Genomic DNA, 13411 nt, shown 5'->3' on the forward strand with positions numbered 1-13411 from the left:
ACCCGAGTGATTATTTCCCTAGACACCTGTAAAGCATTTGACAGCGTAGAGTGGCCTTACTTGTTTCAAATCTTGCAGATGTATGGGTTTGGCCCCTGGCGGATCGCCTGGATTCGGCTCCTGTATACCGACCCTGTTGTCAGGGTCAGGGTGAATGCCGCGGTCTCTCCGAAGTTCTCGATCTCCAGAGGTACGAGGCAGGGGTGCCCTTTGTCCCCTCTTTTGTTTGCCTTGGCTATTGAGCCTCTGGCCATACGTATCAGATCTGCCTCGGATATCCATGGCCTGATTGTTGGTACTATAGAAGAAAGGATATCCCTCTATGCTGACGATACGCTAGTCTATTTGGCATATCCCTCTGGCTCCTTGCACACCCTTCTGAGGGAGATGAAGGACTTCGGTAGATTCTAGGGGTTTCGTATTAATTGGTGCAAATCTAATCTTTCCACTGGACCCAGGGGCTGAGCAGATGATCTACCCAGGTTCCCAGCTTCAGGTGGCACGCTCCTTCTGCTATCTCCGTGTCATTGTTCAATTACCGCTTCACTTCTATGTGAATAATAACCTGTGTCCCCTTATTCAGCTTCTCCAACAACATACTACTCAATGGATGGATCTTCCACTGAATCTGGTGGGTCGGGTCAATATGATCAAAATTATTTTCCTCCCAAAACTTCTGTATGTCTTTGCCAATGCCCCCTGTAAGGTCCCTAAGTCCCTGTTCAGGCGCATTGACTCTCTCCTGCTGTCTTTTTGTGTGGCATAGAAGGTCCCCCAGAATGGCATTGGAAACTTTAAAGTTGCACCCACAATTGGCCAGCCTAGCCTTTCCTACATTCTATTGTTATTACCTAGCATCCCAGTTGCTGGTGGTTCACGATTGGTTGCACCCTTCCTCGCACAACGCCTACACTACTACTGAGGCAGCCATTCTCACCTCGCTTGAATCCCTTCATAACATTATCTATCGTAGACAGGTCCCACCCGGCCCCGGCACCCTCATGCGCCGGACTTTATCCCTCTTTAAATTGGTGGTCCAGCGCTTCCCTACGGACGCCTGGACCTCCTCTCCTAACTGTCCACTTTGGTGCAACCCTGAACTGCTGTCTTTCCTATACTCCCAGTTTTGGATAGCCATGGGTGTTAAATACCTCAACCACTTATATACTGCCCAGGGATTTAAATCTTTCCAGCAGCTCCGGAGAGAATTTGGGCTTTCCTCTTCATCCTGGTTCTACTATCTCCAGGTCAGACATGCCTTGCGGGCTCAATTTGTCTCTCTTCGGACTCCTCTGGGTATGTCTGCCTTGGAGAAAGTACTCAGAGACCCTGGCACCACTAAACTGATTTCCCAATACTACTCCTTTCTGATGACAGACTCTAAACCCAGATTTGCGAAGGCACGCTGGACGGATTTGGGCATTGACCTCCGTGAGGATGACTGGACAGAGTTTTCTGCTACTTACCCTAAGTCCGTTCTAGCCTCCACTGATCGCCTGATTCAGCTCAAGGTGTTTCATCACAGCCATCTCACCCCTAGCCGACTTCATAGGTTGGGCTTGCGTCCCACCCCTGACTGGTTTCGGGGTTGTGGGATGCCAGCCGATTTTCTACACTGTTTCTGGTCCTGTCCCTTAGTTTCTAAATTTTGGTCTGATGTTGACTCCTTTATATCCACAGTTCTTGGTATCCCTAACATCCTTCATCCGAAAAATTGCTTATTGGGCGTGTTTGGGGACCTGTTGGTTTCCGGACACATGAAACAACTGCTCCTGTATTTTTATGCTAGGAAGGCAATACTCCTGAGTTGAAAGGGGTCCGCTGGGCCCACTGTCACTACTTGGCTTCAGTTAATCAATGGCTGTCTTTCTCTCTATAAACTTACTTTTGACTTGAGAGGACGCCCACATTTATTTGAGAAAATTTGGGGTGGCTGGATCTCCAGTCCCCTCACTTTGCCTCCTCCCAGTTTGGAGGACCATGGTTCTGAGCTCCTCCTGATTGCCTCTGATACTCTCCACTAGAGTGATAGTGATATTTACTATGCTGTATACGACTGTTAGTTGTACTTGACCTTTGATTATTCTTTTTTGATGCTCTTTCTCCTGTACCGGATGTGTCGGGGGGGTGGGGGGGTGAACCGGGGCTCCAGCGCTAGTAATTGTATTGTTTAGTGACTTGTGACTATGTTTTTGCTGTTTTCTATTGTTCTTGTTGTTTTTCTGTATTTGTTTGCAAACTTAATAAAAATATCTTTAGAAAAAAGTACAAAGACAAATATGTCTTGCCTACAGTTAAGCATGGTGGTGGGAGTGTCACGGTCTGGGGCTGCATGAGTGCTGCCGGCACTGGGGAGCTACAGTTCATTGAGGGAACCATGAATGCCCATATGTACTGTGACATACTGAAGTAGAGCATGACAACCCCCCCCCTCTTTTCGGAGACTGGGCCGCAGGGCAGTATTGCAACATAACAACCCCAAACACCTCCAAGAGGACCACTTCCTTACGAAAGAAGCGGAGGGGAAAAAGATAATGGACTGGCCCAGCATGTTTCCAGACCTAAACCCTAATGGGCATCCTCAAACAGAAGGTGGAGGAGCGCAAGGTCCTAACATCCACCAGCTCCGTGATGTCGTCATGGAGGAGTGGAAGAGGATTCCAGTGGCAACCTGTGAAGCTCTGGTGAACTACATGTCCAAGAGGGTTAAGGCAGTGCTGGAAAATAATGGTGGCCACACAAAATATTGACACTTTGGGCCCAATTTGGACATTTTTACTTAGGGGTGTACTCACTTTTGTTGACAGCAGTTTAGACATTAATGGCTGTGTGTTGAGTTATTTTGAGGGGACAGCAAATTTACACTGTTATACAAGCTGTACACTCACTACTTTACATTGTAACAAAGTGTCATTTCTTCAGTGTTGTCACATGAAAAGATATAATAAAATATTTACAAAAACTGTAAGGGGTGTACTTACTTTGGTGAGATACTGTATCTACTAACAAAAGGAGAACACAGAGACAAAGTATTTTGTTTGGAATCTTTATTTACAAAAACAACGATGGGGTGGTTTGACACTTTAAGGCTCGGTTCACATTTATGCGATGCGGGAAGGCTGTGAATTTGCAGCCTGTTCCCGCATCGCACACGCACCCCTGGCAGTTCACACTGCCATATGCGATACGCTGGGGGTGTCAATGTAATCTTAACGACACCCCCAGTTTGATCGCATATCGCAGTGCGATCGTGCAGTTCGCACAGGAGCGGATCGCACAAGTGTGAACCGCTGTGCGATCCGATCCTGATGCGGCTGCAAAAATGCCTCCTGTGCGTGTTTGCTCCGGGTGCGATGCGAATTTAGCCATACAAGCTGTATGGCTAAACTCGCACCGCACAGCTGATCGCATGTAATGTCGGAGCAGTGCGCTCCAATATTACATGCGAACCCGGCACTCGCACAAATGTGAACCGGGGTTGAAAGTAACAATCTTTTACAGTTCCTCTGCTGGAAGATACAAAGATACATTTCTAATAAAGAAACAAAATAACTGAAATGTGATCACACCTGGGAGAGGACATGGCACTCTGTGGTTCTCAGATATGAAATTGTAATTGGGGAGCTCAGTGATCCCCCCACTGCACTCCTCCCAGGTCTCCCGCCCCACCGGGAGACCTGAGCGAGCAGCTGACACGCCCACCGACTGGCCGGAGTCCCGAATAAAGCTGGAATTGGCTTCAATCGAGTCTCTAATGTAGTAACCTGTCACAACGTCCCTTCTGGTTTACTCGGATGCCAAAGGCACCAATTTAAAAAATCCAAAGTATTCAAAAATGCCAATTTCAGATCCCTCCATAAACAGTACCAGTCACTGCCTATTACTCTCACAAGGGATGTTTACATTCCTTGTGAGAGTAATAAAAGTGATCAGATTTTTTATTTATTTTTATAAAGGGACAGTGTAAAAAAAAAAAAAAAAAAAAATTTAAAACAAATGTAAACCGTTTTCAAATTACACGTGAGGTATCGCCACGCCCAATAGAGTGGGAGCAATAATTCTAGCACTAGACCTGATCTGTAACTCTAAACTGGTAACCGTTAAAATTTTAAAGTGTCACCTATGGAGATTTTTAACCACTTTACCACTAGAGCATTTTGCTGTCTTACGTCTGGGCCACTTTTTGCGATTCGGCGCTGTGCGACTTTAACTGACAATTGCGCGGTCGTGCGACGCTGTACCCAAACGAAATTGACGTTCTTTTTTTCCCACAAACAGAGCTTTCTTTTGGTGGTATTTGATCACCTGTGCGATTTGTACTTTTTGCGCTATAAACAAAAAAAGAGCGTTTATTTTGAAAAAATAACAATATTTTTAACATTTTTTATATGAAATTCCCCCCAAAAAAGATGTAAACACCATTTTTTTTTAAAATTTTTGGCCAATTTGTTTTCTGCTACCCATGTTTGGTAAATTTTGATTGGTTTGCGCAAAAGTTATTGCGTTTACTAACAAAGGGAAAGATTTATGTCATTTTTGGTGTTTTATTTTTTAACGCGTAATGGCGGCGATCTGCAATTTTTTTTGCGGGACTGCGACATTGCGGGCGGACAGATCGCACCCTTGACTGACATTTTTGACACTTTTGGGGGGACCAGTGACATTACTGCAGTAATCAGTGCTATAAATATGCACTGTTACTGTAAAAATGACACTGGCAGGGAAGGGGTTCAGCTATGCTGAACACTCCGATCTGTCACTCCCTGTCACTGAGGAGATCCGCCCGCTTGCGTTTACACAGGCGGGCGGATCTCCACACTAGATCCCAGACGATCGGGGCAGAGCAGCGGCGATCGCCGCTGCTCCTCCCCTGGCCCGACTCCCGCTGTGAATGAAAACAGCGGGAGCGCCGCCTACAGGGGAGGAGTCTGGCGACGTAGGTCTACGTCGTCAGACGGGATCGTGCCACTTTGCCGCAGTACTATTCCAGTACTCAGCGGTAAAGTGGTTAAGGACCGTAGTTTGGCACCATTCCACGAGCGTGCACAATTGTAAACCGTAACATGTTTGGTATCCATTTACTCGCTGATCGCACAGGCGAGCTGGTAGAAGAACCAGAGGGTAGTCGGGGGGGGGGGGGGGCAATGTCCCCTCCCGCCACCTTTAAGAACAATCTAGCGGCTATGATTGTTCTTATGGTGAAAGGAATTGCTGGCTAAAAAAAAAAAAAATTATATCTGATTGATGCCTGTAGCTGCACCCATCATTCAGATATCTCCACTCTAGTAAGAATGGAAGTGGTTAAATTCAGTGAATGGTACTTTTTCCCAAAAAATTGTATTTGAAAGACCGCTGTGCAAATACCGTGTAACATAAAATATTGCAACGGCCTCCATTTTATTCTTTAAGTCTTTGCTTAAAAAAAAAAAACATATATATATATATATATATATATATATATATATATATATATATATATATATATATATATATATATATATATATAAATAAATAAATAAATAAATGTTTGTGGGTTCTAAGTAATTTTCTAGCAAAAAAAAAGGGGGTTTGTCTTAATGTAAAATCAGTTTCTCTGATGTTCGTTGACGGACACAGCTCCTGATATTCTTAATCATTGGGATATACAGTACATAAGCACCTGAAATAAAATAAAAATATACTGCCCCCTACAGGGAGTAGGGGAGTAGGAAAAAAAAAGACTGACTACACCTGTGGGCAGTTCCAGGGGGTATACTCCCTCTCTCTGCTATAGGTACTTTGTTTTGTTACAAGCAGTGTCAGAAAAATGATAACTCAACAGAGGGGTGGGTGTTGTGTCAGTCATTGAAACATCAGAGAAATGGATATTACAGTAAGTTAAAAATCACATTTTATCTTTTGTTCATTGATGGACACAGCTCCTGATCTTTTTAACCATTGGGACATCTCAAAGCAGCGTCAAACATGAGGGGTGGGAACAGCAAGGAAAAATTCCCAAGGCTATAGCATAGCCAACCAGGTAACAGGAGCTCAACCAAAAAACAACTGGAGCCCACTTGAAAAACATTACACCCTCAAAAGAGGACCAGGTCCTCTAAATGACAGCCTGCAAAACCTTGCGGCCAAAAGAAGCATCCACAGATGCCAGCACATCCACTCTATAGAATCTAGTGAAAGTGTGCACCGATGACCAGGTGGCCGCCTTGCAAACCTGCGTCACTGACGCCTGATGACGGAAGGCCCAGGAAGCACTGAGCGCCCTAGTAGAGTGCACCTTGACAGGGTAAGGAGGAATCTGACCCTTCATTGAATAGGCCTGAGTCACCGCCTGTCTGATCCATCTGGAAGAGGTTACCGAAGAAGCGGACAGTCCTTTCCAAGGCCCATCAGTGAGCACAAATAGTGAGTCTGACTTCCTGAACGACTCCGTAGCTGCCAAATACACCCAAATTGCCCGAACCACATCTAGGGCATACAAACGCAATTTCCTTAGGATGTTTTGGCCTGGGACACAGGGAAGGCAACAGTGTCTTTGTTCAAATGGAAATCAGAGACAACCTTTGGAAGGAAGGACAGACAGTGGCGAAGCACCACCTTATCTCTGTGAACCACAAAGTAAAGTGAATGACAAGATAACGCTGCCAATTCAGTCACCCTGCGCGCAGAGGTGATCACCACCAAAAAAGCCACCTTCTAGGACAGGGCAAGCAGGGGAATCTCTTGAAGATTTTCAAAGAGAGGCTTCTGGAGAACTGAGAGGACCAAGTTGAGGTCCCAAGGTGGTAACGGAGACCGCACTGGGAGAAGCCAGTGTGTTCCCCCTGTAAAAAAAAAAAAGTACAATGATCTTTCTAGAGGTAGCGTTGGAGTCACTGACGCAGACAAACCCCTATCCTTCAGCACCTGGCTTTCAACAGCCAAGCTGTCAAAGCCAGCGACTGCAGGATGGAAGATCGACCCTTGGGAAATTAGATTCTCCCCGAGAGGTAGTCGCTATAAGATGTCGGCGACCAGCCGCACCAGGTCGGCGAACCAAGACCAGTGAGGCCAGTAAAATGACCGGAATCTCTTTTCCTGGCAGAAGTTTGAGTGGAGCAAAGGCGTAGACTAGAGGATACAAGCCCCACCAGCGCATCTGTGGTGTCCGCCAGAGGATCCCGTAACCGTGCCACAAACCTCTGCACCTTTCTGTTGAGCCGAGACACCAACAGATCCACCTCGGAAGTGCCCCACCGGAGAAACAACTGATGAAACGCCTCTGGATGAAGGGACCACTCTCCTTGATCCAACACTTGCCAACAGATAGTCCACCTGCCAGTTTTCCACCCCTGGAATGTGTATGGCGGAGAGGGCTGGAACAAAACGTTCTTCCCACCGTAGAATGCCAGCCACCTCCAGAGCGGAGGTACTTTTTGTGCTACCCTGGTGATTGACATAAGCCGCGGCCGTGGCATTGTCAGATTGAATTTGCACTTGACACCCCTAAAGACGATCCGTCCAATGATCCAGACACAGTCTGATCGCTTGGAGTTCCAGAACCTTGATCGGTTGTCTGGACTCTTCCAGTGTCCAGACCCCAAGCAGAGTTCTGGCCTAGGACACCTTCCCACCTGGACAGGCTGGCATCTGTGGGGACCACTGTCCAATACAAGGGGAGAAAGAATTTGCCCTGTCAAAGAGGCGGAGAACGAAGCCACCAGATCAGGGACCCTCTTGTTCCCTGGCTCAGCTGGATCGGATTGTCCAGAGACTGCGGACACTTGTCCCATTTGGCCAGAATCTCCCTTTGCAGGGACCTCGTATGAAACTATGCAAACAGAACCACCTCAAAAGGTAGAGACCATCAGGCCCAACACCTGCATGCAAGTCTGGAGGAAAGAACACCTGCTGGACAGCATGAGATGGATTGCAGCATGCAATTTCTAGAGTTTGTCCAGAGGAAGGAACACTCCGGCTAGAGCAAAGTCCAGGGGCATACCCAGATAGTCCAACTTTGTGGAAGGAATTAGAGCAGACTTCTGATAATTCAGAACTCCCTCAGAATCCGTATGGTGATTTCCACATTGTGCATCAGAGCAGTAGGAGACTCCGCTCGCAGGAAAAGGTCGTCCAAGTTGCCCAGTACTGCGATCCCCGCTGACGTATCAATACCAGCACCATGGCCAACACTTTTGTGATGACCCATGGAGCGGAGGCGAGACCAAAGGGTAACGCCGCAAACTGATAATGCTCCTCTCCCACAGCAAAGCGGAGGAAGCGCTGGTGTCTGACACATTTTGGAATGTGCAGGTAAGTGTCCTTGATGTTGATAGAGGCAAGGGAATCCCCCTAAAGCAGGGATGCCACCACTGTGCGAATGGACTTCTGAACCTCTGTACCTGCACAAAGCAGTTCAGTGCCTTGAGGTCCAGGATTGGACGCACCTTGTCCTCTTTCCTGGGAACTGTAAACAGGTTTGAATAAACCCCCTGAAAACGTTCCAAATTCCAAACCAGAACAATCATCCCTTTTAGTACCAGGTCTTGCACCGCCCCAAATGGAGCCTGTAAGCAGTCCGGGGACAGGTGTAAGTTGGAAGGAAAGAACCTTTCCGGAAGGTAAGAACAAAACTCGATCTTGTAGCCGGACCGCATTACTTCGTGGACCCACTTGTCTTGTACCAAGGAAGTCCACTGGTCCGGGAACCAGCAAAGATGTCTCCCCACACCAGTCATGGATGAGGGCACACCTTCATGCTGCAAGAGCCTTGTCCGTGGGTCTGGAGAAGCCCGCTCTCGACTTGCCAGACCAAGGTCACCTGGATCCTCCTGAGGTGGTCTTGCAAGGTTTTGATCCCTTGTCATTTGACCCCGAGGGATGAAAAAAAAACTTCTTCTGAGCCCAGGTATGCTCACCCACCCCCCCCCCCCCCCCCCCCGTGGGACCCTTAATGATGTCATACAGGGTAGCTTCAAACAGGCGATTTCCTTGAAAAGAAAGATCAGTTAAGGCTTTTTTAGAATTCTGGTCCGCAGACCAACATTTGAGCCAAACAACACGCCTAAGGACCACTGCCAATACAGATAGTCTAGCAAGCAAGCAGGGGAGTCGCATCCAAAAGAGGCATCACAGATAAACTGCAGCCCTTGGACCAACTGGTCCACTAGCTAAGAAAAGGCAGGGGGGGGGGGGCTACTCCCCCTCCAGGTCATGTCAAAGTTTAGCCCACTCGGTCAGAGTTTGTGACACCAGGGCAATGGTGAATACCGGTTTAAGTGCCGAACCAGCCACAGTGTACATATTGCGAGAGCCACAGCCTCTGCCTTCCTGTCAGCCGGATCCTTAAAGGCCGGAGACTCTTCAACCAGAATCATGGTTGCCTTGTTCAATCTGGAAACTGGAGGGTCCACTACCGGTGGAACAGTCCACTTAGGATGACTTGGGAGTGCCCAAGGGAAGCGGAACCTCTGTCGCAGCTTCAGCTGCGTCGTCCATCTTTAAAGTCTCACGCACAGATACAATCAGTGCGTCCAGCAGCGCCTTTTCGTGCGCAGCTCTGGGTGTAGAGGAATTATCCTCACTATATGAGAATTCAGGGCATGTGGCTGCAGACCCAAGCAGGGTGAGTCACGTCTGCGGTGGCCGAATCAGATTCGGAATCTGAAGAGACAGAAGAGGGAGGAGACGCTTTTTGCCAGCCCGCCGCCCAAAAACCACCTCCACCTGGGACACAAAGGACTTCAGAACTGCTGTCAGTTTATCAATGGATGGTTGGGACCCGGAGGGCCCCGCAGCTTCAGAGAGGGTCAGGTGGGGAAACATGCTCCAAGGACTCCATGGATTAATAGGGGGACCCCCACAAAAAAAGTGCAAAACACTGCTAAGGGGACACCCCCACCGCTCTGGCAGCGCCACCCGGTCACTAGTAACAGAGCACCAATCGATCCTGCAGCATAAAGGGAGAGGGCCCCACCAGACTCATCACCCCACAGAACAAGCACCGGCAGCACCAGGGTATTCTGCACTCCATGTGTGGTGTCTAGGGAAGGAAAAGACCCAGGTGTCAGTACCAGGGAATGAGGAGGGGCTACCAAAGCCAAAATCGCCACCCTGAAAGGCTCCACTGTCATGGCGGCCACTATTTCCAATGCTGGACTGGGGGGCTTGATGGCCCACAGGGACCACCAGACACAGAAAAGGGGGGGGGGGTGCCTAATGGGAAGGAGGGGAGCCTGGGGGTCTGACCCTGGATGTGGAGGGGCCCACATCCACCCCAAGACCCTCCAGGGGGAGAGGAGGAACTCAAAATATATGCCTATATTATCGGATGTTTTAACAAATTTAGCAATCCTATATGGACGATCTTAGAGATAGAATTGCTCCAGGAGTAGTTGATCCTCCTTGGACTAAGGATAACAGGTTATTTTCTTTTTTGTCCGGTTTTTACGCATGTGGCAAATGCACCACGTGTAAAAACTGTAAGAAGAACATCAAAAAGGAGGAAAGATTTTGTCTCTTCAGTCACAGAAAAACTATAAAATTCAAAGTTTAATAACATGCACCACACAGGGAGTGGTTTACATGTTAGAGTGTGAATGCGGCCTACAGTATATTGGGCGTACATCGCGGGCACTCCATGTACATGTCGGAGAACATGTAAATAATATTCGAAAGGGTTTGGTAACCCCTAGCATTTCCAGGCATTTTAGGAATCACCACCAGAGAAACCCAAGTGGTTTAAAATTCTGGGAGATCGAAAAGGTCAATCACCATGGGAGGGTCGGTAATTTTATCCGCCAACTTAGGCGCAGGGAGTCCTTTTGGATTTATGAGGCTAAAGTTTTGGGACTATGTTGATTTTGATCTTGTTTAATTTCAGACAGATAAAAAAAAGTTTTTTTCCGTTTTTTAATTGTATTTAATATTTTGTATTTATATTTTCTTTCGTATATTAATTTGTGTATTCTTTTATATATCGTTATGCGACCTTTTATGGGGATTTTAAGAATACAAGCATGTTTTAGAGTAATGCACAATTTATGTATCCATAGATGTTTAATATTCTTTTATGTGCATAAAGTGTTTGCTGCCACCTGGTGTCTATTTGTGATATGGCCAGGGTCTTTCATGACTATTTATTCACATATAGTGATTTCATTTAATTATCTGTAACATATGCCGGATTGTAATACATACATGTATGTATGTATGTATATATATATATATATATATATATATATACGTAAACAGGCTGGAGCGACCGTTTGGTTGCCATCTAGATCGTCCATATAGGATTGCTAAGTTTGTTAAAACATCCGATAATATAGGCATATATTTTGAGTCTATTCCATCCTTGCCTGCCTTGTTGACTTCCTGTTACAGGAAGGGAGTGTTCCCTTAGTGACGGGGAATGCCGTGGGCAGGCCTTGGACATAGCTGATGCATAAAGGGCCGGGTCTATGACGCATTCCTATCCCCGCTGACGAAGTCCCACCTATTGTAAGGACGTAACGCGTACGGGGGGGAATGTCATGTGACCCACGGCCATCTCCAAACACCAGGAAGCAACACAGCACTCTGCACGCTCTGCAATACAGCCTTTGTAATCGGGATATTATGTAAGTGCATTCATGTTCACTGTGCAATAAAAAGTTTCTAGTAAACAGAGAGCACTAGATTCTATCGGATTTCTTTACATATCGCTGGAGGCTTTTCCGGATTTGATATATCTGACCAGCTGTGACATCTCGCTGAGGGATCTTGCAGGGCTTGTGTAGCCATTCTTTTGGAAGCTGTCAGAGGCGTAACTAGAACCTTCAGGGCCCTGGTGCAAGAAACCAAGAAGGGCCCCCCGATCTCCGGCCTCGGTCCTTCCCTCCAAGCACAGAGCCCTTCCCACTAGTCCCAGGAACCTTTATGGTTTCGCAGTGAATCCCTTGCACATGTTGTGCAGCGGACCTCCTTCCTGCAGTCTTGGGCCCCGCCATGGTGGTGGAAGGCCAGGGCTTAGTCGCAAGTGCGACCTTTGCAACCCTGGTAGTTCCGCCAGTGGTGTCAATGTCGACTGTGAATAGTGTCGGTAAGGAGAGCAGTGGACGTGGTCAATAAAGCAGTTGACGTGGTCAATAGAGCGGTGGACGTGGTCAGTAGGGCGGTGGACGTGGTCAGTAGGGCGGTAGACGTGGTCAGTAGGGCGGTAGACGTGGTCAGTATGGCAGAAGACGTGGTCAGTAGGGCGGTAGACGTGGTCAGTAGGGCGGTAGACGTGGTCAGTAGGGCGGTAGACGCGGTCAGTAGGGCGGTAGACGTGGTCAGTAGGGCGGTAGACGTGGTCAGTAGGGCGGTGGACGTGGTCAGTAGGCGGTAGACGTGGTCAGTAGGGCGGTAGACGTGGTCAGTAGGGCGGTAGACGTGGTCAGTAGGGCGGTAGACGTGGTCAGTAGGGCGGTAGACGTGGTCAGTAGGGCGGTAGACGTGGTCAGTATGGCGGTAGACATGGTCAGTATGGCAGAAGACATGGTCAGTAGGGCAGTAGACATGGTCAGTAGGGCAGTAGACATGGTCAGTAGGGCAGTAGACATGGTCAGTAGGGCAGTGGAAAGGTCAGTAGGGTAGCAGACATGGTCAGTAGACGGTCATTAGAGCAGTGGACGTGGTCATTATGGCAGTGGACGTGGTCATTATGGCAGTGGTCGGGCCAGAAGTTTTTGTTATTTTGTTTTTTTTTTATTATTTTTTACCATTTTATTTTACATTTTTATTTTTACAATTTTATTTTTTATTGTTTTTACAATTGTTTTAGGAGCTTCATTTTTGGAGCTTTACTGAGATATCAGGGGGAGAGGGGATTCCGGTGGGGGAGCGGGGCATTTTGCAGCTCCTCGTTCTCCACCAACATCCTCCCACTAAACTTGCCACAGACAGTTACACCTTCTGTGCCTCAATCTGGGTGAGGGAGCACAGGGGGTACCTTCAGAAGGGGGGCAGTGTGACGGGCAGAGATGTATAGTAACTAAGTAGAACTACTTCACTACTGTACTTAAGTACCGAAAGGCGGTATCTGTACTTTCCTGGAGTAGAATTTTTTTCTCCTACTTCCACTTTTACTTCACTACATTTTTTCAATGATTTCAATACTTCTACTCCAATATGTTTTTTTTGTGCTGCATAGTTACTAGTTACAATTATAAAAATTACCACTGCTAGAACAGTAGATGGCAGGTTTCATGAAGCTCAAAACATGTGTATTATCAGCGCATACGAAAATAAATGCTACTGTATGTATAAATAAAAGCTGCATTTGAAATAATACATTTCAAACTTTTGACTTCTTTCTTTAATAACTACATAACACAGTACTTGTACTTTTAGTACTTGAGTAGCAATTTTTTTTTCAAAACTACTGGTACTTTTACTTTCAGTACTTGAGTAG

The sequence above is a fragment of the Pelophylax lessonae genome, assembly GCF_965119305.1.
Source record: "Pelophylax lessonae genome assembly, chromosome: 3".
NCBI lineage: Eukaryota > Metazoa > Chordata > Amphibia > Anura > Ranidae > Pelophylax > Pelophylax lessonae.